Source organism: Suncus etruscus, chromosome 2 (assembly GCF_024139225.1).
Source record: "Suncus etruscus isolate mSunEtr1 chromosome 2, mSunEtr1.pri.cur, whole genome shotgun sequence".
NCBI lineage: Eukaryota > Metazoa > Chordata > Mammalia > Eulipotyphla > Soricidae > Suncus > Suncus etruscus.
In genome coordinates this window covers 125,185,017-125,209,434 of record NC_064849.1, presented here as the reverse complement: position 1 = coordinate 125,209,434, position 24,418 = coordinate 125,185,017, and the positions used below count along the sequence as shown (strand labels likewise).

General features: G+C 37.8%; 1 protein-coding gene across 5 annotated transcripts in view; it reads right to left on the bottom strand.

Moving 5' to 3' along the window:
* MAST4 (microtubule associated serine/threonine kinase family member 4) overlaps window positions 1–24,418 on the bottom strand; it is a 646,820-nt gene that overhangs the window by 125,252 nt on the left and 497,150 nt on the right. The window lies entirely within an intron of this gene.

The window sequence follows — 24,418 nt, the reverse complement described above, 5'->3', positions numbered from 1 at the left end:
TGGTGATATTAGAAAACATAATGTATTCATATACGACAACACAATCAATATTCCTCACCACCACTGATGCTTTAATCAAAGCCTTCTTTCAGTTCTTGACTGCAAATATGTGACATGACACACAAACAAGTGATAAATTAAGGATTCAAATGAGCAAACCACAGGTAGCATCTTTGTTGACATGAAATTTCTAATACAAAATTACATGCAATGAAGTGCAATGACATTAATCTTACAATGATGCACTAATTAAAAATCTAATTATTTAGACAAATTTCATATCTGGGCTTTTTGTCAATAGAACAGTCAGTCAATGCTGAAGATAAATGTATTTCCCAACTTATTCATTTTTCATCTTGCATGCTGCATTCAAATTCTTTATTAAGGTAAGTATTCATCAAAACAGGCTCTAGTTTGTTTTAAAATAGTAAGTCCACGGGCTGGTGTGAGAGTACAGCAAGTAGGGCATTTGCCCTGCATGTAGTCAAGCTGGGTTGGATCCCTGGCATCCCATATGGTTTTCTGAGCCCCAGCAAGAGTTATTCCTGAGCAGAGAGCCAGGAGTTAACCCTAAGCATTGCTGGGTGTGCCCCTACCCACCCAATAATAACACATTCTCTTTTAACAGGTACAATCCCAATTAAGTTTTATCCTGGTACTCAGTGAGTAGAAATATACTGCCTCAGAAGACATATTGCAATTATTTTTTCCTGTTTCTGTTGTAGAAGCTATAAAATGGCAAATGTTCTTCCAAAGTGACTTTCATAAACCCTAAAGACTAAGATAAATGCAAAACTGGTTGGTGATGAAGTAGATACTATCTTTATTTCATTTATCATATTCAGTAAAGATTGGCATTTCATTCTCTACTACCAGTACCGTAGTTAGGAAAGGGTAATAAAAAAAAACTGCAGGTTATCTAATTGAATTCACCTATAATCTGGTTCAGGGCACAGGGATTCCATTCTCCTAGCCTGGGGCTGCCCTCAAACATCCATAAATGTTTGCAGTAATGTCACCTTCATTCAGCAATACTCTTTGTTACAGCTGGTTCTAGAAACAAGACTTGACACTTGACTGCTATATTAGATATAGTAGGTAAAGTGGAGATTTTGTATAAAATATTTGAGAGAAATATTTCTAAAAGGACAAAAATATATTTCAAGACCAAATCCATTTTCTTTCAGCAATGTTAACTTGGGAGCCAATTTTCACTCTTAGGTATTTTCTGCTTATTACCATTTGTCAACATTCCCTTATTTATGATTTCTTAAGGTCAGGCTGCGTCATTTTATTTCCTTACTGGGCAGTCAACATCATCTAGCATTATCCTGGAGTTTAATTAAGACCATGTTTACTCAGCCTTAAAAAAAGTCGTTGAATAGGATTAGACCCCTTGATACTTAATTATGAAGGTGGATTGTGATATTATAAAATCATCTATCAAGAACAGTATGCAACCTATTAAATTCATGATCATTGAATCACAGAGCTCAATCGCTTTAAAAAGATACTATATAATGCATTTAGCATTAATTCAAATAAATGTTTCCTTTCATTCCTATATAAGATTATTAAATATATCAATTTGCTTATGTTAATGAAAGGAATTATAAATGACACTTTTATGCCTTGAAAATCCCAGCTAATACATTCATTAATTTAAACAAATTAACAAAAATCAAGGTTAACTACCACAAAAATAGTTCTTTGATTCATTTTTCACATTTACTATTTGATCTAAATCATTCATGAGGGTTTCTCATGGAGATTATTACTATATACAAAAAGAAACTGAATAACAAATGCATGTTAAAAGAAATAATACTCAAAGGACTACCTTAAACAGGGATATAATTAAATATACTGATTTGCTGAAAGTTAGAGTTTAGAAATATTTAAAGGAAAAGTTAAAATTTTCCTAAGACACATATTAGAATGACTAGCTGCTACATTGAAGGAAAATAGATGACCAGTAATTTTGAATTAAAACTAAGCACATTACAAACAGGAAACCCTTTCCAACATTATTTAATATCAATCCTAGAATGGGCGATTACTTTTTCAACTTTCAAGAGTGTAATCAAGAAAAATAATTTAATATCTAATACCTAAAACTTAAAAAGAAATACTTGTTTGGTCAATCTGTTTGGTCAAAAATGTTTCCATTCATCTTGTTTGTCTGTTCTCTATAAAGATTTTTCTAATCTTTATAAACAGATGCTGACAAATGCAATTTAGAGTAAATGAAAACAGAATATATGAACAAGTTAAAGGAAGCTAAAAACAAATTACCTCAAAATTTTCTGTTTGCCATTTTTTAGGTGCTGGTAAGTATGTGACATAAAACCTTAAGCAGAGGTATAACTTACTGACAAATGCTAGTTATAATACATTTGAGAACTGAAGTGTTTTTCCTAGCTTCTAAATGGTTTTTCACCATGCAATTAGAGATGGTTCTGAAATTATAACACACTTGAAACTTTCTTGAATCTTGTTACTCAAACAGGCTGGCTGCTGTTTGTCATAAAACTCTCAATGGTATGGCAAAGTAAGACTTTAAAATATATAGTCTAAGACAAAGATCATTTCCATGTCTACAAAAAATAAATCTCTGTTTCATGTAATAAAGTCTTGATCTCATAAATCAATTTATCTGGGCACATTCTTAATGGTAAAGGGAAATTTTGTACTACCTCCGACCTCAAACATATCTAGATTGCTCTAGTTATATTAATACTGTATAAATATGGGATATTGAGATATTGTCCTTACTTTCCGAGGAAGGATACAGGTAACTGTCAAGTCTCAATTCTACCTTCTCTGGGACTTGAATAACTTACTTCATCTTACTTTTCTTGGTATCTAATATCCAATAAAAAAATTTATTTATCTCTTATGAGTTTTAAAGCTACACCTAGCAGTGCTCCCTACTCAGGCTTGTCCCTATTCAATGTTTGGGGCTGCTTCCAGCAGTGGAGGAAGCTACAGTACAGGGTATCTGATAGAGGTTGGCCACATGCAAGGCAACCTTAACACTTGTACTATTGCTCAGGTCCTGATTCCCACTAAAAATTCATATTTGTGTTAAACTATATCGAGAGTTAAAAAAAACTCTTTAGGAGGTGTAAACTGAATATTTACTATCAGATTTCCCATGTTAATATTGACACTGGTGCAAAATGCTGAGACATCTTTTTCCATTGTTTATTTATCCAACGAGCACACAACTCCTTTTCTGCTGATGGAAGAAGCTTATCACATTCAAGTGTTTGGCAAACTCTCTAGAATCTGGTGGACATACCACCTTCATTTAACTCATTCAGCAATAAAGCTGCCCAAACATATCCATTTGGGACAAAAAGCAAGACTCCTTCACTATGCCATCAACAATGTCAACTCTGCTTTGTTATTCTTCAATCAAGAATCACCCAGGAGTAAGATATATTCCACCAGGAAAACAGGAAAACCACTATGAAAAAATTTTCTAATTTATTAAAATGCATGCTTATCTAAGTGTTGGCATATGTAAATTGTTATTTCTGGTTTTCAGCCTGAGAGACACACAGGTATTATGATTTCCCTCAAGAGTCAACTTTTCAATCCCAAAATTTTACTCCTGAAAAAGAAATAAAAGTCAGTCAGAGTGTCTCACCTAAATGCCAAACACAGGAATATCCATTTCCCACCCATCACTTCCTCTAAATTTTGCAGGGGGAAGTCACCAACAGGGAACTTTACTCTGCCAATGGATAAAGTGCTCAGTTTATTCCCTGGTCATTTGGAAAGTGACCCAATGGCACCATTAAAATTCTTTCATTGTTGGGCAGGAAAGGTAGTGAGATGAGACACTTGCCTTGTATATAGCTAGAGGGGCTATGATCCTGGTACAAATACCCCTCCCAACATGTGGATACTACTACTGAGCACAGATACTCCTGAGCACAGAGCCAAGAACAGCCTCGGAGCATTAGTAAGTATGACCCCCCCCCCCCAAAAGAAGAACAAAGAAACAAAACAAAAAGATCCTATCTCGTGAAATCCGAGTTGAACTTGGGAAGACAGCTATATACACCTCCAGACCAAGGCAAGGAGAGCAGCAGATGGAAACCAAACTGAAGAAGACAACCAGGCATTGCTTTAGACTTCACTTCTCTGGCTTCTCTCAGGAATGACTGATCCACAGACAACTTGGGAGCATACAAAGGTGCCTCGGATAGACACACAAGCACACAATGCAAATTGCTGCTCTGGGATCAGAGAATATCAGGAGTATACTGGGGATGAAAGGGATGGGCAAGTCCTGGGGGCTGGGTGGCAAAGACAGGTAGAGACAGAACATGCTGGGAGAAAAAACAGGGCAGGTGCAGGTGTGGAAACAAGGCTACCAGCAGGAAATGCTCTCTGACTGCAGATTTTCTGGACTCTGAGAAATAGTCCTCCCCACCACACACCCACACACACCCTCACATCCACATTTTCTCTCGCTCCCTCTTTCTCTCTCTCTCTTTCTCCCTTTCTCTCCCTCCTTCCCTCCATGCCTCCCTCCCTCCCTCCCTCCCTCCCTCCCTCCCTCTTTGATTCACTGTTCCCATTCACTAAGGCAATTTCTCAGGAAACACTAATCCAAGGCACCCACACTGCTTGGCTGCCTGCATTCTATTGAGCTCAGGGGACTGAGGAGAGCTTTAACGGGCTGTGTAAATGTTCCAACCTCTGGCCCCATCACATCTTTCCAGACAGAAGAACCCGTTCCTTATCCATGGCCCAGCTCTACAAAAGGCACACAGGGTGGCCTTTCGCAACTGAGCGGCTAAAATCTCAGCTAATTTTATATGACGTTCATTTTGAGACAAGAATACTGAACCGTGTCTGATGGAGGCAAGACAAGCTGTGGACGGGGCTCGCCAAGAGGCAGTGATTTCTAACAGGCAGAGCTGACGCAAAGGTCAGCACAGAGTGTGACACGTAACTGACCGGGATGCAGGGAGGGTTGAATGAACCCGTGAATTGCTGAGCTGAGCCCTGGTGATTCTGAAAAGCTAGGCTACAATTTATTAATTCATCTTGATGGAAAATTTGATAGATTTGCACAGGAGACCAATTATAAAACAAAGCTTTACTTCCTTGAACATCTGCTAATGATTTCCCTAAGACCATAACAGAATCTGGGTATTCCGGAAACAAAGAGGAAGGCTGGGGGGGGGGGATAGGGAGAGAGGGGGGAGGGAGAGAGACAGAGAGAGAGAAAGAGAGAGAGAGAGCATCATCAGGATGCAGCCTCTGTCCCCAGCTAATGTGTCACTGCTGATAAATGATGGCAATCATCCATAGCCTTACAATGAAGGGACTGAGAAAAAGAGAGTTAAAAAAAAATCTCGGTTGAAGAAATTTGTTTTAGGGCCATTTCTACTCAGGGTTTACTCCTGCCTCTGCACTTAGGAATCACTCCTAAAGGCACTTGGGGGACCAAAAGTGGTGTCAGGGACTGAACCAGACTTGGCTCAAGTGCCCTATTCACTTTACCATCATTGGAACCTATTCAAAGAACTTTAAAAGGAGAAAACTCATTCATCAGTTACTGACACCAGAACCACTACCATTTTGTTGTACTTCCTTATAATCTTTAACAAATAAAAAAGTGCATCATTCTCTGATAAAATTAGCAATACTTAGCTCTCCATTCCCTAACCAGGCAAGTAGAGAAAACATTATAGCTTGTACCTTTCCCATCTAGTTCTAGTATGTTAGCACAAAAGCATGGGAACCAATGGGCTACCTGGTGTTTACTTATATTTTCACTAAAGTAAACATTACTAGGAAAAATGTGAGAAAGACTAGAAATTCTGCAAGAGGAGCAGCTTTGCTTCCAGTTGCTTTGGGCTTTGTGAGTTGAACAAATCTGTAAAGTCCCTATGAAGATCTGATTTTTTTTGGTCAGGGTTTCACTTTTCATGATCTATTGAGTAGTTGGTCTTACTTTATTTATTAATTTTTTTGTATTGCTTTGGAGGCACACTTGGCAGTGCTCAGGTTCTGCTCAGAGATCACCCCACCAAGCACATAGGGGATTGAACCTGGGTTGGCCACTTCAAAGAAAGTGCCCTACTCCCAGTATTATCTCTTAGACCACACTCAATTCTGAAACACTGTAGAGGTAGGAGTTAGCTGCAGAACACTCTTAGTGATGCAAATAATTCCTCATAATGATGCAAATGAACATTGTTTCCAGTAGATCCCAACTGTTATCCACACTGAAGGAAAAAAAAGAAGCCCAAGTAAAAAAAAGTAAAGGCCACAGGTCAAAGCTCACATGAATTCAAAGCTCACATGAATGAGGATTTGGGTCCTCAGCATATACTACTTCCATAAAAAAAAATAATGACCCTAAATATTTAGTATCATTATCCCATCAGCTACCAATCAATTTTGTATCTTTCAAAATATTATTTCATCATTTCTAAATCTACAAATTTAAATATATTTGATTTTCAAACTCTCCTTAGAACATAATCTATTAATATAATCTAATCTATTACTATGGCCTCACTAATAAGTTACATAAAATCCTTGACCATATCATTTTATATTTATATGTCATTTTATTATATTTTAATAAAGTATACTTGAGTACACATTATAGATATTCTACAATTTTTTTTAGATTTAGCCATGGCAATTAAAGATGGGTCATTTTTCCCCCTTTTTATTTCTTTGAAGCAAGTTTTAAGATTCCTAAGTACACTAAAAGTATACATATCAAGGATATTTCTTTTTCTCTTTTGTAACATTAAAAATCTAGGCCTTCTGTATATCTGCAAATCACACCATAAAATTCTTGAAAAATGGTGCTGGAAGACAGTACAGCAGTTAGGGTCATAAATGCCTTGCAGCTGGCTGACCCAGCTGATCCCTGGCACTTCATTTGGTCCCCAAACCCTGTTAGGAGTGATCTCTGAGCACAGAATCAGGAATAAGTCCTGAACACAGTCAGGTATACCTCCCCCCAAAAAACAAGACTTGAAAAATGGTTTTACAGCTATATTTAAAAGAAAAATTACTATCATACAGCATAAAGCAATTCTTCATTGGAAATTTCTTCCCCACACTCTTGTTTTCTTCTACACACACACACACACACACACACACACACACATTATATATTATATCAATTGCTCATTATTTCTCTGGGCTTCAAGTCTTCAGATCTACCTCTTTGCCTGGATAGCAAATTAGACTACTGGGGAACCAGTTGGTAGGCTCTAATCCTGTTCAAAAGGCATCAGAGAGCAACATCTTGAAATTGCTATATGTCTGTGACATACTTATGTGAAATTAAGGCACAATCCATGCTTCCTTGAGAGCAGAAAAATCAATGCTGTACCCGGTCTTTCATGAATTCATTCTGCAAATAACTGTGTCCCCTTATATGCTAGACAATAGTCTACCAGGGGTCCTCAAACTTTTTAAACAGGGGGCCAGTTCACTATCCCTCAGACCATTGGAGGGTCTGATTATAGTAAAAACAAAACTTATGAACAAATTCTTATGCACACTGCATATATCTTATTTTGCAATGAAGAAATAAAACAGATACAAATACAATATGTGGCCCGCGGGCCATCATTTGAGGACCACTGAAACAATCAGGAGTTGTTGCTGTCCTGAAGGGTCTTCTATTATGAAGGAGGTAGTAGATAATAAGTACAGTAACATTTATAGTATGGGTCATGGTAATGACATTTTTAGTAAGAAAGAGAAAATTACAGAAAGTAGGACAGGGAGCATGGATACTAGGAAATACAATTTTAGATATGTGGTGAGGAAAGACAGGTGATAGAAGGAGCAGAAAGGTTGAGTCAGACATTAAGCAGAAATGTTCTGAAGCAGAAATGGTCCAGGAATAAGGAGCAGATCATTGGCAAGAGCAGAATGAGACAGAGACAGCAGTCAAAAAAGCAGATCTGTAGAAGCCTGTAGTCCAGAAGCCAATGATGATTTTCATGTAGAGTGAAAGGGGAAACTACTAGAAGGTTCTGATCAAAATTTCTGTTTTCAACTTACTACTGTGAGGTTCACACTTGGTGGTGGGATGTGGAAGACATACAGTGCTGGGATCAAGCCCAGGGTTGCACACCCCAGGCCCAATCTAACTCTTAAAGGGAATCATTCTGGCAGTCAGACTGAAAGAACTTGAGATAGATAAGATAGTGGGCAGGGTGCTTGCCTTGCATGTGGCCATCTCAAGTTTCATCCCCAGCAACATAAATGGTCCCTTGAGCACCACTAGAAATGGAAGGAAGGAAGGAAGGAAGGAAGGAAGGAAGGAAGGAAGGAAGGAAGGAAGGAAGGAAGGAAGGAAGGAAGGAAGGAAGGAAGGAAGGAAGGAAGGAAGGAAGGAAGGAAGGAAGGAAGGGAAGGGTAGGGAAGGGAGGGAGGGAGGGAGGGAGGGAGGGAGGGAGGGAGGAAGGAAAACCAAGTCGTGAAAGATCATGGGTACACTGGCCACACAGCAGAAAGATGGCCATCTTGGGAAAAGACGGTGTGCCAAGGTGAAACCATGCCTGCTGCCTCCATCACCCAGAATCATCATTTTTTCTGATGGCCCTACCTCATCACCCCTCTAACTATACCGTTCCAGGACACCAATTTGACCAAACTTCAGGTACACCAGTTTCTGAGTTGATATCACCAGGGCTTTTTAGAGCCACTGCAGGCACTCCCCCAACCCATCCCTACCCCATCTCCCTTTTTCCAGGAAGCCTCGCAGTTTGAGAACACACCCCTAAAAGACACAGTATCAGTAATAGCACTTTGAAATTCTGGACAACTTCACTCGTTTGATGCTGTCATCCCTATAGACACAAACCACTGTAACAGAATGAACAGTTAACAAGAGCTTATCAAACCTTCTGCCATTGTTTTAATGACCTCACTGGAGATATAATAACTTTTACAAAAAAGTGCTTATTATTATTTTTCTCTTTTCTTTCTTTCATTTTCTAAAACTTTCTTCTCTTACTTTTTCTTTTTTCTTTTTCTCTCTATTCTTTTTTTACATAACTGATCTCGTTTATCTGGAAATAAATATATTATGGTGAACTAAATGTGATGCATTTTTTTTAAAAGAAAGTAACAAAAAAGTCAACTTCATGTGCATTTTAATAGTCTCAACTCCTTAAATTCTACTTTAATTATTCTATTATAAAAATTCTATTATAAAAATTAAATCATGCAAATAATGACCACAGCATTCATAGCATTATACTTGTCAATGCTACTGTGAACAGCTCCAAAGAATTAGAAAAATAGTAAGTGCTGAATTAGGGTGGCTGCTAAAATCTGTGTGCTTCAGGCCAGTGTATGACTCAATCAATGTAATGACCTAGTTCATAGCTACCCAAGTATGTAGTTTAAATGCTTACTATTTATCTTATTGGCTTGATACTTGAACTTAAGTTTTCCTTCTAAAGGCATTAATTATCATGGGAATGAATGTTGGTTTATACTGTTTTCATCTTTAAGCAGAAACTTAGGCTAGTAACATAGAGAGGATAGAGAGGTTTCCACACCTTCAAGAAATCTGAGACAATAAATAGGAAAGAAACCCCATATATATGTGTGTATATCTTCTTGAGACTACTTCAAATTTACTATATATATCTTCTTAGAGTACTTCAAATTTACCTACTATAAGAAGATAAATCCAGTGAGATCTGGCCCAACTTCCCATCTTCATAGAAGAAAGAGACAGCTAAGATATTAACAAGAAACTATTAATGTAAGGAATGTCTATTTATAGGTATGTTTATTTATAGGTAGCAAGGACTATGGGAAATAAGAAAACACTTCAAAGTGTTTAACATATTAAAGAAGAGATAAGACTGATTTGTTGATAACTATATACTAAGGCAGAATATGAAAGAGAAATACTTGTAGAAATCCGTTGCTATCTAAAGTGTTTGACAGAATTTCAATCAGCCTGGAACCATACATGACAAATTATAAAGTAATACTACATAGGGGAAACTGTCATTTCATTTCATAGATTTCTTCTAAATAATCCTTAATTTCACTAATCTCCTGACTAAAATATCAAATAGATAAATGTACACCTAATGTTCTAAGTAATTTATTTTGTAGTCTTTCAAAAGTAGAGCCAAACACTCCTATTTATATGCAACTAATATGTCCTCTATTAGCATGACACTGAGCGTTGGCTGGCACAGACCATGATGTTCCACAGTGATCCTGGCAAGCTCAAATCTGGGGTTATTCATTCTCTTAGTAGTTCAACCAAAGATTCTACCTTCAGTCTACTATCTGGGAAGGATACCTTCTTAAGGGGAAATTTTTCTTTTTTTAATGATATAAATCTCTTTGGATATGCCAAACATTTCAGGAAATAAAGTTGATTTAGATATTCAATAATTATTTTTGAGCAATTCAACATGGCTACCTTTAGGCATTTTATATTTAATTTGAAATATCACTTCTTACTAATTTGAGTGAATGAATATAAAATACTACTTCACTATGGTTTAACACTATTAGATTGATCGAGGCCATATCACACCAAGTTGATAGGCCTGAGGTCCTAGATGTAAGAGATATAAGACACCATGCTGGGCAAACCTACCTATATTTAAATCAATGGTAGAATTAAAAGAGGAAGCATACCACTATGGTCAAAGTTGGTAATAATAAAGAAATTTAAAGCTGAAAATATTAGAAGTAGAAAGCAAGCAAAGAGAGAATTCTTCTTAGATTCTGCCTGCAAATTATTATTATTATATTACTATTATTATATTTTATTACTAACACAAATCATAGAAGATATTTATTTGAGATGCCTTCCAGAAGAATTACAAAGACATCAGAGAAGGTCATCTCTTTAAAGGAGGACATTTAAGAGCTGGGAGAGTTAAAGATGAGGTGACTCTTAGACTAGTCACTCTAAACACAATAACTCAACCCTCAGATGAAGCAGGTGTCATAAAGATTGCTCCTTCTTGGAAAGATGGTGGGAAGAGTTTGCTGGGAAGGGAAGGTAATTAATTCTAATCTAAGCATTCAAAGGAATGGTTTGATTCTTGAGAAACTACTCCAAGGGTTGAGGTGGCCAAACCATTGTCTAGAATCTTTTAACACTATGGTCCAATCTGTTCTAGAAGGCCTGGGGGCTACTGTGGTTGGGCTTCAAAATGACAAAGACTGGCAGCTGGGAGGTGGCAATCCCAATTTTGTAACTGGGCAAAGGGTTTTAAGTGTGTATGAGATGGATACTACTTTATTGATCTCAAGGCAGTTGTGGTCTGGCACCAGAAGTAATTCTACACACATGTTGGGGAGTTATAGAAAAATAAATACAAATAATACAAGCCGATGTTTTTCTAAACTTCTACTCTGTGTAATTTGTGTTGAATGAAAAGATGTGTGGACTATAAACATTTTTTGTGTATTTTGGGCCAACACTCAGTGATATTTAAGGGTTACTTATAGCTCTGTACTCAGGAATTACTCCTGGAAGTGCTTGGGGCACCATATGGGATACTGGGGATCGAATATGAGTGTTCAAGGCAAGCGCCCTGGCCTGCTGTACTATCTCTCCACCCCTTTAATAATTGTTTAACTACAATTATTAATATCCAGTATGGATAAATATCATCCCCTGTTTACATACTATTTTATGTAGCTGAAAATCAAACTAAAGTCCAAGTATAAAAATTACTTTTAATCAATTTAACCTAATACCATTAATTAAAAAAAGAACTTTAAAAGTCTTAGAAAGCTATGACAGGGGCCAGAGCAGTGGTGCAAGTGGTAGGGCGTCTGCTTTGCAGCACTAGCCTAGGATGGACTGCGGTTTGATCCCCCAAATTCCATATGGTCCCCCAAGCCAGGAGTGATTTCTGAATGCATAGCCAGGAGTAACCCCTGGGCATCACCAGGTGTGGCCCAAAAAACAGACAAACTAACAAAGGTATGAAGATATCCAACCAGAGTGAAAGCAACTGTTTAAATTCTATTCACTTCTTCCCCTGTACTTAAAAATGTACTTTTGTGACTTTTGTTAAAAGGGCCAATAATAACATTACTATTCTCCCCTAATGACTGATAAACAGGAAATGGTCAACAGCTTTAGAGCTGGCACTGAAAGAACTTCTTATACCCAAATTTCACGGGGGCAGATGTCTACCAGCTGAACGATTACACTACTGTTTCAACCATTCCAGCCTTCTCTATATAGAAATTAAACCTGGCTGCAACTAGACACAATGGTTTTAGGGAATGTACCTGAGCCTAGTGGATAATGAGCTGAACTCTGACTATAAAAACCAGAAAGTCTGTCCCTTCTATTTGTTAAGATGATCTGAACCACTCCTCTTTGACCCAAAAAAGAAGCAGAAGTCAACTACTTTTACCCCTGGATCTCTCTTTAAAATACTCCACAGAAATTGCTGTCAAGCCTAGAATGAACAACATGTCTATTTAACACTCTCCATGCTCTAAAGCATTTTGCATTAACAGCAATTTGGCACGAGGTTTTGCCCACCAATGAACTGTCCTTAGTTCCATGTGCCTCCACAGTTAGAATACAAACATGCACACATGTAAAGCCGACATCAAAGCTTCACTTTATTTTCTTCAGTGAGTAAAAGTCGGATGGCACACAGCCAGTCTCTTTCTGTTCAGTATGTTTTGTTGCGAGCTGCGCCTAATTCAGTCTCTTGCAAAATGACATTCTGTTAATGACATGAATGTCAAAGCTGTGATAATGGGCAGAAGTAGAAGAAAATGTTTCCTAAATGGAGAAACAACAGGAATACTGCCAAATGGATATTAAAATTAGTTGTGTGTTGATCCCATACTAAAGCATTTAGTCCCCTACTATTTGTTTCCAGCATGAAAGAAAAGTGGCCTCCGAGGAGAGAACAACAGCCCACCTTGGTAGAAAGCACAGAAACACTCAAGAGGTCAAAGGAATATTTTCCCTTAATTAACTTGACAGATGTCTTTTCTTTTTCTCATTTGCATCTGCTGATGTTTTTGTAGTCAGTCTTTCATTTTGCAAAGATGAAATTGGCCACAAGGAACCAATTCTGTTGTAAAGGAGGGTGGGCTGGGAAGATAAATGCTGGCCTGCAAGTTGCTCTGTATTCGGTTTGGATAGGGAATGCTCCTTCCTTGCTTTATGATATGTGGGTAGAGAGAAATAACCTGGGGTCAAGAAGGCAATACAGACTATGAAGGCAGCACCTCTGACAAGTTCTTGAAACAGAACTTTGGAAAGCAAGGCTATTCTCACAAAGATGAGGACCAGTGTTTGACATAGAAAGTCTATACTGACATTTTCTGGGAGTGAATGGGGGTGATTCCTTGGCTTTGTGCTCAGGAGCAATTCCTGTCAGTGCCTGGGAGGTCATATGTGGTACCAGGATTCAAACTGGGGTTGGCTCATACAAGGCATTTTACTTTCTGAACTATTTCTCCCTAGATTGATTTCTTCTGTGGTTGTATATTATTGTTTTTCTACAAAGAAAGAGTCTCATTTTTTATTTCATGGGATGACTCTTAGGAGAATAATAAAATACAAAGCTTGGTGATTGATGATTCTTTTTCCAAACCCCAAATCCTTTCAGTCTCAATTTACAAATCTAAAGAATGGGAGTCTGAGTATATAAACTAACTCAGAGGGTTATGTTAGATTAAAAGAGATAATGCATGTAAATAATCAGAGTGTCTGGCATACAAGTGCTTCATAAACATTAACTGTCAAAATAAAACATTTTAATTTTTCTCTCTTGCTTACATTCTATCATGCATATGTTTTCACACTTAGAATGTTACAATAAGGTTTTCCCTGAAGGATCTTGGAACCAGAAACATGAGATTACCCACAGAATTAACTTTTAATCAATATAATAAATTATGCAAGAGTTAAAGAGGCGGGTTCTAAGGCAGCAGGCTTGATTGTAAATGTAAATGTTAACAGTTATGAATCATAACAATAAGAAAGCTGGTTCTCAAACACAGCAAAACAAAAGTTGTATAGTTGCAAGTTCAAGTGTCTGTTCACAATAGCCACAGGCAAACTGGCAAAGCCAAGGGAGGGTGAACTGCACCAAACTGCAGCCCACCTGAGTGTTTCCACACAACTGCCCAGCCCAGGTCTACCCATGCTCAAGGCTCTTAATGTATGAGGTCATTTCACTTGATTTGCTCCGCTCCCTCTTCTATGTAACCTTATAATATGCTTCAAAGGATACCTGCCCAAATGAGAATAACAAGAATAAAATAACAACTGTTCAATCTAAGAGCTTAATACATGCCAGCTAATGTTTTAATTAGTCTTATCAAGTAAAATCAATTTTTATCTACACCCTACAGATGTGAAAAATGAAGAAAGAAGAAATTCAGATACTTGTCTTTGAATACAAAGCCAGTAAAGTTGTAGGCCAGAATCCATATGGAGATTGTTAGCCTTTTAGCTATTTTCCTAATGTGGTTATAAAGCAGAGAATAAACTCTGAGAGGTATAAGCCCAATGATGATTATTTTCTCCTTATAAATTAATGTTTCAGCATTTGGAACCAATACATGTCCGGTAATCCTAGTAATTATGGCTTCATGCCTAAAAGATGAAACTGGTAATCATTCAGAGTTCTGAGCCTGTAGCCAGAGGCCAGACCCATGAGATTAAAAAAATGTCCAAACTCCACAGTGGGTTATGAGACTTTGAGGGGAAATTGTGGGGGGAGAATATAGCAGAGCTAGGGGCTTACACCTGGCTCTGAGCAAGGGATCACTCCTAGCAGTGCTCTGGGGACCACATTGGGGTGCAAGGTCAGATGCATGCAAAGCAAGCACCCTACCCCCTATAATATCTCTTTGGCTCTGATAACTTTCTTGTTTTTGTTTTGTTTTTGCCACACCTGGCATTGCTCAGTGATCACTCCTAGATCACTACTTGGGAACATATGCTGCTAAGGATAAAACCCAGGTGTCCTGCATGAAAAACACAACTCCAGTCATTTGAGCTCTCTCTCTCTCCCAGTTCCAGTTGGTGAGGTTTTTCTGAAGTCAACAGTCCAACTTGGGTGAATAGACACCGACGTCACCTAAAGGGAATGCATTTTTTTCCCCAGGATACCCCTGTACTGTGTGGCATTTAGGCTATCTTAAGTGAGGCATCTTTCTCAACTGTCCCTCCTTATCCCAAGCCAAATGCTCTTGTCACACACAACTGGGATTTTTTTAATCTTGTGTGAATCAGACTTTTTTGATCCACTGTATCTTTACAGATAATAAAATCAACTCCAAATTTCTGAACCAGAGGTTCTTAAGTGTGGCTTTAAATATATATGTATATATAAACATTTTATTTCTAGATATGTTACTGTACATATTGAACAGAGCAATAAGATATTTATGTACCTGCCTTGAAGATAAGACCAAATGCTTAACTTTCCTATGCATAGGGAAGCAAATTAGACAAGCAGAGGATCTAAAATCTGTAATAATATATATAACTGCTTTATTGAGGCAAATCTTTTTTGTAAGTTGAAGTACTCACAAATGCTATATCTAAAAATAAAACAAATTCCAACAGCTATAAAATCTACATGATTTTAAAATTGAATTAATTAAAAATAAAATCTAGACCATTACAATGTGAAGCTAACTCTTTGGTTCTTCTAGTGTACTCATTCTTTCAAGCTATTATTTCTTTGTCTGGCATCTTCCTCCATTCTTGCTTTCCAAAAATCTCTCAGGTTCCAAACTAGCATGCATGAGAATGTGCATATATGGTTAAATTGTGTGAATCATATCAAAACAATGGCATGAGTTCAGACAAGTTAGACTGCCTTCAAAAAGTCAGTTTTAGGGGCCGGAGAGATAGCATGGAGGTAAGGCGTCTGCCTTGCATGCAGAAGAATAGTGGTTCGAATTCCGGCATCCTGTATGGTCCCCCAAGCCTGCCAGGAGCAATTTCTGAGCATAGAGCAGGGAGGAACCCCTGAGTGGTGTGGTGTGTGACCCCAAAACAAAACAAAAAAAAGTCAGTTTTAAAGAAAAACTAAATGTTGACTTCATTTACTTTCAATCACTGGCTGCCTCTTTTTGGGACAAAGTCACTTATATTTCAAAGTCTAGCATGTGTTTAAAGAGATGACCTCATTCTCTCCCTGCCTGGAGTTAGATCCTTATTAGTAAGTACTGCAAGCTCCCAAGTAATATCCCAACTCCACCTCTTCACCATATCTACCAGATATCCCATCTAAACTCATTCTGCATTCCCTGCAGTGACTCAGAGAGTTCCTGCTCATTGTGTTCCAAGATTCCTGTTTATTCAAGTTATAGTCTCTGACCTTCACATGAAAATATTTCTAAGTAGAAATTCAATGGTATAGAGACACGACATTCTACTGCACAAGATTTCCAGACTGCAAAGGATCTCAAATAAGTTGCTCAACATGAAATTATATTGCTTATCATGACTAGGATTTAGGCACTTCACCTAGTGAAAACAAGTAATGGACAGGATAAATGAAATCATGGTGAAATCAACCACTGGCTACTTACTGCATTTCTAAGAAGATCCTAAATCTTTCTGAAAAAGTAAAAAGAGATAAGGCAAAAGTGCGGCCAACCAATCTTTAAAATTAAGTTTGTTAATAGCTCTAAGTGAGCTATTACCTTGGGCTTGGTAGTCATGTTATATATTCAGTCACAGACCAATCACAAAATTATAAGGCCTACATAAAATAAAGACTGTTTTCTGTCTCGTCTTTAGCAACATTTAGCTGTTTAATATAATAGGCTCTAAAGTGTCAGAACTTGCAATGTACAACAAGGGGAAAAACTACTTTATACTATTAGTTCATTAGACCAGATAGCAGAAATATGGCACTAGATTTTTAAATGACAAGGAATATGTCCTCTCCCTTTAAACATCACATATACAACTTGTTGCCTTGTATCTAAAGAGTTGTTTTTTTAAAACGTTTTAAAAAGCAAGTGAATAGTAAAACAGAGGTTATGTTCACTACCTATAAATTAATGACCAGTATCTGATGATAAAGCTTTAAAAGACAAAATTCTCTTCTATTCCTGCCCCCAAATATAATCATTAATGTGTTTTCTTCTTTTTTTTTTGGTTTTTTGGGCCACACCCTGTGACGCTCAGGGGTTACTCCTGGCTATGCGCTCAGAAGTTGCTCCTGGCTTCTTGGGGGACCATATGGGATGCCGGGGGATCGAACCGCGGTCTGTCCTAGGCTAGCGCAGGCAAGGCAGGCACCTTACCTCCAGCGCCACCGCCCGGCCCCTTGTGTTTTCTTCTTTTAACTCAATTTAGTATTCTGAGTTACTGCCTAATTTCTGTACCAAATCTCCCAACATTAAGAACAAAACCAAAGGGGGGCCAGAATGGCAGTGCAAGTGGTAGGATGTTTGACTGCCATGCGTTAACCTAGGATGGACCACAGTTCAATCTCCCGGCGAACCATTTGGTCCCCCAAGTTAGAAGCGATTTCTGACTACATAGCCAGGAGTAACCCCTGAGTGTCACCGGGTGTGGCCCAAAAACAAAACAAAACAAAACAAAAAAAGCTCAGCACCAGGCAGAGAAAGAAATAGTGGTGTATAGACTTAAGATACACTTATGAGTCTGCAGGAAATCTGGGGAGGGAGACTTTTCCCTGAGTTTTTAAATAGTACCATTGTTTAGCTGAACAGCATTGTATAACTGGGAAAACACAAAGAGAAAACAGAAGGAAAGAAAAATGAAATCTGCTAAAGTTTAATAGAAAGTAGGCAAACATAATAAAGGTTAAATGATTTGGGCCAAAGATCTATTTCTACTGACATTCCACATGCAGAGGGGGAAGTCCAGGCTTGATCGCTGAGCACCAGCTGAGTGACCTCTGAGCACAGAATTCAGATAGCTCCCTGCCTCCGCTCAAAAAACAAAAGATTTTGAAAAAGATCAAATAAAGTAAATGAACATATAATCATCCAAGTTGGAGGTTGTAACTATTTAAGGAAGCTGTCAGCATCTGTATAAAGTTGAACTGCGCCTGTCTTTATAAGATCTGGGCAATTTTTCACCCAGAAAAATGTAAAAGTAAACAGATAATAGCATGTGAATAATTTCATCATTGTGAAACATAAAATAGGACATGAAGGGACAAAGAAAGTCCCACAGAGATTATTTAGCATCTACCAAACATTGTCAAGCTAAAAACTGCAATACCACTTACAAAAGAAAAACGAAAATAACTGTGTTACTGCATATCCAGTAGAACTTATACTTAATGTTTATGTTCTAGTTAGGAAAAAAATACTGAAATGAGTCTATCAGCATCGTTAGGAGGAATTAATGCTATATTAATTATAAATGATAACTCCATCCTCCAAATCCTTCTAGTCTTCATAGGCACAGTCTGCTTCAGAGATTAGTCATTTTTCAACAGTTAGAAACTTCCTCTTAGAGAAAGAAATTTGATTAGTTTTCTACCTCCTGTTCTAAAATATGATTTTACCTCACAAAGATTAATCTCTAACTCATCCACAAAAAGGGTCATCAATTTGTACAGAAATGAAGAAAACTACTTTAATAATAATCTTTTAAATATTTTTTTAAAAAATTGATGAGAGTCAGGAATAGAAATGGGGTGGGAACTTTTGAATGGAGACAAGGAATGGGAGTCTAGAGATCAAAGCATGGACTCAGGCAGAGAAATCCCCCCACCAGGACTGGGAAGATGGAACTGAAAACTCCACTTATTGTTGACTTTGTTTTTTCTTGCAATCCCTACATAACCACAAAGAATATATATTCTTGATAATTTTGTCTGTTCTAATCAAGACAGTTTTCTATGTATCTATCTCTGTACACATATTGGGGGGGGGCTGATGGGGCTTGGGGTCATACTTGACTATGTTCAGGGCTTACTCCTGGCTCTGTACTCCTGGTAGTGTGTGTGTGTGTGTTAGTGTTTTCGTTTTTGTTTGTTTGTTTGTTTTTCGTTTTTCGGGCCACACCTATTTGATGCTCAGGGGTTACTCCTGGCTAAGTGCTCAGAAATCGCCCCTGGCTTGGGGGTGCATATGGGACGCTGGGGAATTGAACCGAGGTCCTTCCTTGGCTAGCGCTTGCAAGGCAGACACCTTACCTCTAACGCCACCTCGTCGGCCCCAGTGTTTTCTTTTCTTTTTTTTTTTAAAGTGTGATATTTATTCTGCATTTTTAGGTCAAAATGGGAGGTACTCTGTGCTCATAAGAGAACCCTGGTGGTACTCAGGGTACTATATGTGATATTGAGGATTGAACTGGGCCTGCCTATTCTCTTTCTTGCTTCCCTACCTCCCTTCTTTTCTTCCATATCATTGGTTAAAACACCAAGAGGAATGGAAGGGCATAATGAATGATAACTGATGTTTAATTTAGTTAACATTTACTGAGATTTTAATTTGTGCTACTCTTTCAATTAGGATAATGCAAAGTATGGTTTCTTCTGTCCTTTCCATAGAGTCTGGACCTCATATTTTTGAACTGGTTTTCATTTCAGGATCACAAATTAGTGGGCCAGCATGCAAGCTTTTATACAGGTGTAAACAATCTTTGAGTTGTGTTCCTACTGGTAATAGGTGGGAGGATCCATTATTGGGATAGTGAATGAGGAAGGCAAAAAAAGCTGTTTGTGTCTTTGACCAAGTGATCACAAAATTGCTACAGGATTCTAAAGATTCAGGAATGGGAGTCTCATAACAGGGATGAACCTAGTTGGAGGATAAAGGTAAGCAAGAAAGAGTGGTGAACAGGAGATTCACTTGTCTTACAAGTGTTGTTTCAGCCTACTGTGAGCATCACACTATATCATCTCCCAGCTAAGAGCTTAAACTCAGCCTCATCATTTTGCACAGGTTTAGTCTTCTAGCAACTCAGAAAAGCAAGAAGTCATTCTAAGCAGTATTTGTTGCAATGAAGGTTTATGGGTGCACACTTATCTCCAAATCTACGATCAGCTTTTCGTATGACAAACAGAACTTAAAGAATACCAAAAAAAGACAGAAAAAAACCAAACTAGCTCCTGCTTGGCTGGGAATACAAGCATCCTTAACTCTCTAGTGGCAACTCAGATTATTCAGGAAAGTTTCTCTCAGAAATTTATCAGAAAATGCCATTTTACTATTTTAGCAAAAGCTTCTTCTTCAGAACCTGCTTTGAAATATAAAAGCAGAAACAAAGCAGAGAGCACTGATGGTCAATTTGTTAATGGAAGGATCATGTTGCCCTTTAATTACAATCCAATGACTGCTGCTTTGAAGTCACAGGTGATACACAAAGCAAAACCAGGCTTCTCATAGTTATTAATGATGTGTGGAAACCCAGTTAGACACTGGCACATTGGATCAACTCAAAAAAGAGCAAAGTGAAAGGAGAATGGTGCCTTGAACTAAAAGGCCAATGGACAACCCACACAAGTCTGCAGTAGCAGAGGTTTGAGGGTTTGAGAGTAAAAGCTGGTCAAGCTGATAGTTCATTCCAAACCAGCAGTCTTTGGGGCCTAAAGTGCTATTACAGTGAGTAAGGGTTTGTCTTGCATGTAGCTAACCCCAAATTCGATACCCAACACTCCCCATATAGCCTTCCAAGCCTTACCAGGTGTGATATCTGAGCACAAAACCAGGAGTAAGCCCTGAGCAGAGCTGGATGTAGCCCAACAAATAAACAAACAATAAAGAAAACTAGCAGTCATTTAGGGTTTGTTTATAAATAAAAGCCAGGAATTACATGATCAAGCTTATAAAAGACAGTGTCCTCTTTGAATAGCTATAGAGGGCACACAATTTTAACAGAGGCAGACAAAACCAGTTACTCAAAAATATTCCACAACTCTAGAGACATCATCTTTCCCCATCATTTACTGTGAAATATAGTCTCTTTCTTTTGGAATTTTAATTATGGGATTTATATTCTGGTGGTGATTACCATATTGCACTGGGATATAAATTGTCTCATTTTCAATTTTCAGAAAATGTACAAAATTGAAGCAGCAGTGTCTGTGATTCTAACAGGAATTGTAGTGTTACATATTAAGAGAGTGTAAAGCTCCCCCATAGAGTTAGTGGTATGGGGAAAAATATCATGCTATTGTGTAGTCCAAGATTTCAGAAAGGCCATAGTATTGAAACAGTAGTCCTTATTATTAAAATTTGTGAACACAACCACATACAGAGAGAGAGAGAGAGAGAGAGAGAGAGAGAATATGAGAGAGAGAGTATATGTGTGTGTACAACTGTTTGCAATGGTGGATGCAGAGCAGGAAATAGAAACAATATAAGCTACAAATCTAGTTCCACAAGAAGAATGAAGGGACCAGGAGGTTTGGAGTTTATTTAGAGTTATTATGTGCAAGAATCACAATTTCATGTGCCCATAATTATCACTTGATGATGACCCCATTTACATCCCTCCTAAGTCCTTTTCAGTGGCTGGAGAAATATCATGCTTTTGTGGTGAGAGATAAATTCAATTATGTTGTTCTTCAGGGCCCAGAATGAATATGTGGCCTTTCAACACCTTGCAAAAATGCAACTTTGCAGGAAACATTTGCACTAGAGAACATAAGCATTAAGGAACAATTTTTTAAATCTCTAAGTGTGGCTAGATGACACCACAACAAAGGATGTCTTTTAGGTAAGTTATTTTAAATGAAGAGGTTTCACACAGATAGATGGTAAACAGTTTATTAAGGTTTAGTCACTGGCCAAATAAATGGCTTGTGCCATAATCTCTTCTTTGAAACATGGTCTGGATGAAGAGCAGCTGCCAGGTGAAGGGCCTCTTTCATTGAGAACTAAGAAAGATAAACAGGCTGAGGCCTAAAATGGAATGTATAAAGGTGTTCTCAGACTTCATAGTTTCTACACAACTCCAGATAGATGACATAGAAATGCAGGTTCACATTGTCATAACTTTATATGATAAATTGATATTTTCGTTTAAAGCTCAAACTTTTATTTTGCTTATCACAGAAAGTGGTTTCAAAGGCAAAGATAAAGTGACAACAGTAATGAGCAAAGGAACACAGGCCTATTGTCTACCCACACCTACAGGAGAGTCAAAGATAGCTTATCTTAATGCAAAATCTAGATCAATCTAACCATGACAAAATTCACAGAGCGCTATACATCACTGTTTCCCTGACTTTGCTTAAGTAGCTCTCTTACTTTAGAAACGGCTGCTTTGCTTCTAAGTCTCTGATTGGGAGCTTCTATTTTTGTTTTGGAAGGCACAAAATAGGTTCTAGCACATAAATCATGCTTATGTTGCAATATAACACAACATGTTAGCTTAGCCTGATTCTGATCACTTTTCCCCTACGTAGTTTCTCCACAAAAGGATAGGTATCTGAAATAACCTTAAACACACACACAGAAATTAGAACCCAAATAAAGTACTGCTCAGCAACTCAAGTTAGCAGAGTAGAAAATTCCACATTGTTATTTTTAATGTTAATAGCTGCCACTTTTTAAAAAGTGCTATCAAATCAGCAAGAGTTTCCAATATTTTAATGGGTGTGTTGTTCACAATTAAAACTAATTAACTGCCAGAAAAGCTGGATTTCAGGAATAGTACTATTCTACTCATCCACCATAGTTTCCATTTGTTTCCTCTATACATTATTTTGATACGGTAGCAGGATGAGCTCCTAACCAATGCGTGGGGTCCTGGGGCTACATGGAGTATTATGTGGCAAACCAAGTCAACTGGACTGATAGTTTAATGCTAAGGCCCAGGCACACAGTGAAACTCATGCCCAGTGATGTCAGGGACCACTAGAGCTAACTTGGAAATGTATGCTAGCTACTATAACCACATCTTCCAGCCTCTGTATGATTAAGTAAAACTACTCAATCCTAAGCCTACCATCCAAAGCTATGGCTAAAATCAGGCCAAAAAATTACATAACATTCTAAGATATATAGTGGTTAAACATTTCTGAATGCAAAGTTATTGAAATTAGTGCATAAATATAGTTTATTACTATAAGTTCTCTGAGGCATCTACAAGAATAAATATGAGATAAATAGCCATAAATTCAAGATAATATATTCTGTTTACTGTTCATATACATATGTGTTTACATATTTGTGCTTAACTAAATACATAATGCATATATATATTCTGGGATTTAGAATTCTATTTTTTCAAGTCCATCGCCATTAATTTGTATGGTACATAACTATTTCATCTATAATACATATAATTGTATAGAACAGGAAAGCCCTTGGGTCAAGAGAGATATCAAAGATGCTAAGGGTAATAGTTAAGAAGTAACTTGTTGGGGCCAAAGAAGTGATGCAAGCGGTAGGGTGTTTGCCTTGTAAGCGCTAACCTAAGACAGATTGCAGTTCAATCCCCTGGTGTCCCATATGGTCTCCCAAGCCCAGAGAGATTTCTGAGCGCATAGCCAGGAGTAACCCCTGAGCATCACTGAGTGTGGCCCCCAAACAAAAACAATAACAAAAAGAAGTAACTTTAGTGTGGAATAATCTACACTTCCTCTATTTAAATGGTATTTAAATTTGGTCATATTTGAAAATGATTCCTAACAGTACTTTCTTACATCAGTGAAAGTTGCCACATTTTTCCTCTAGAAAACCTAGTACATGGTAATAACTAGATTATGATGTGCTGAGTGCAGTATAAAATCAGAATCTACAACTGACTTCCATGGAATTAGTCTCAAATAGATTATTTGTACCGCAGGATAAAGGAGACAGGTTTAGGGGCCACCACAATAGCACACAGTAGGGTGTTTGCTTTGCACACAGCCAATCCAGGATGAACCTTGGTTCGATCCCTGGGGGCCCATATAGTCATTAGAGTCAGGAGTGACTTCTGAGTGCATGGCCAGGAGTAACCCTAAGAGTCACATAGTGTGGCCCAAAAAAGAAAAAAAAAAGGAGACAACTTTAGGTAACAGTACATTAAAAACAAAATCTATAATATTGGAAAGAATCTATAAACAAAGGTGTCAATGCAGCAAATAAACCAAAAGTTTTTGGAAGGAAGCAGATGGCATTTAACAAGTAAGTACACCTTGCATGCTAGTGACAGAAGTAGGTCAGAATGAGTAAGTGAATTTTCCACTGACTCATTTCCACATGTATCATGGACAGCAAAGGATCCCTATGATCTAATTCTCCACCAGGAAGACCTATACAAATTAATTCTCTAACAAAAGGAGCTGGAATGAAAACTGACTCAGCAGGAAAACCACCATCAGATCATCTGACCCATAAGCAGATTGAAGATGGTTAAGGTGACTAGGCCTGGCAACTAAGAACACTGTGTAGTTAGACATTCTGATAGCTGAGGTAGTAGGTACTACCTACTTTT